Source organism: Condylura cristata, unplaced genomic scaffold (assembly GCF_000260355.1).
Source record: "Condylura cristata isolate star-nosed mole 26May11 unplaced genomic scaffold, ConCri1.0 scaffold00014, whole genome shotgun sequence".
Classification (NCBI taxonomy): Eukaryota; Metazoa; Chordata; class Mammalia; order Eulipotyphla; family Talpidae; genus Condylura; species Condylura cristata.
In genome coordinates, this window is record NW_004567115.1 from 52,563,001 (window position 1) to 52,564,353 (window position 1,353).

At 70.7% G+C, this 1,353-nt stretch overlaps 1 protein-coding gene across 1 annotated transcript in view; it reads left to right on the forward strand.

The window, feature by feature from the left end:
- The window catches only part of MSRA (methionine sulfoxide reductase A), a 130,234-nt gene that overhangs the window by 126,139 nt on the left and 2,742 nt on the right, over positions 1-1,353 (forward strand). The gene's annotated exons all lie outside the window — the stretch shown is intronic.

The following is a 1,353-nucleotide window of genomic DNA, read 5'->3' on the forward strand; positions in this document are numbered from 1 at the left end:
TCAGCAGGGCCATCTCTGTCACGCACCACAGTGGCCACGTCGGGGGCCATCTATCTCGCACCACAGTGGCCACATCGGCAGGGCCATCTCTGTCACGCACCACAGCGGCCACGTCGGCGGGGCCGTCTCTGTCACGCACCACAGCGGCCACGTCGGCGGGGCCGTCTCTGTCACGCACCACAGCGGCCACGTCGGCGGGGCCGTCTATCACGCACCACAGTGGCCACGTCAGCAGGGCCGTCTCTGTCACGCACCACAGTGGCCACGTTGGGGGGCCGTCTATCTCCCACCACAGTGGCCACATCGGCAGGGCCGTCTCTGTCACGCACCACAGCGGCCACGTCGGCGGGGCCGTCTATCTCGCACCACAGCGGCCACGTCGGCGGGGCCGTCTATCTCGCACCACAGCGGCCACGTGGTCGGTGAGCCGTTACTCGCATCCACAGTGTGAGATGTGCGGTGCGCGACAGTGGCGCTGCCGCGGACGCATGCCGGGGCCGTGTGAGTGCCGTCGAGCTGCAGGGCCCCGCAGGGAGGCTCGGCGCTGTGCGGCGCTGCTGCTGCTGCAGGCTCAGTCTGCTCAGACAACGGACACGGCAGCGAACGTGACCCCCTTGATGTCGCGATACTTGCTAGGGGCGGGACTGGCTGCGTGTTACAGCGATTCTGCGAGCCGCTGGCTAGCCCCCGTCCCCATGCGACTTCGTGGGTGGAGGACCTGGGGGCCGCACGCTGGCGTGAGGAGGGGCAGGGTCCCTGGCTCGCACCGCCCCTAGGGGAGCCTGCGGCCCGGCCCCAAGTCCTACCGCTGTTACTGCTTCGCCCTGTTTGGGGCCCGCGGTTGCGCGAGTTGTGGCTTGCGGGGCCACGGCAGCCGCCCGCGTCTCAGCCGCCAAGTGGGTGAGCTCAGCGCAGCCCCCCACGGCGCCTGGGGAAGAGCATCGCCTTCCCTCGGAGTTCCCGTCTGCGAGGTGACGAGGGCGCGGCGCTGTGACTGAGCCCAGCGTCGGCGCGGGGCCTCGGGCGGCCAGGGACAAGCTGGCACCTTCGCGGAAGCCCCGCAGAGCGGTGACCCCTGCGACCCTCGCCAGGTCAAGAGGGGATGCCCGCCTGTGGGCGCCCCAGGACACGAAGAGCGGCACGCAGACGGTGGGCGCCGGCGGGGAATCCTGGTGGAGAGCCCTGCCGCTCCTGGGGCCAGGGGTCAGGACGTCGCTGGGGCTCCCAGGAGGGTTTGCAGAGAAGACCCCGAGCCAAGGGGGCCGGCGGGGCTGGCAGTGGGAGAGGCTGCACGGTGCCATCACGCGCGGCCTCCCTGGTCGGCGCTCAAATCACTGCTGGCGCTCAAACGAG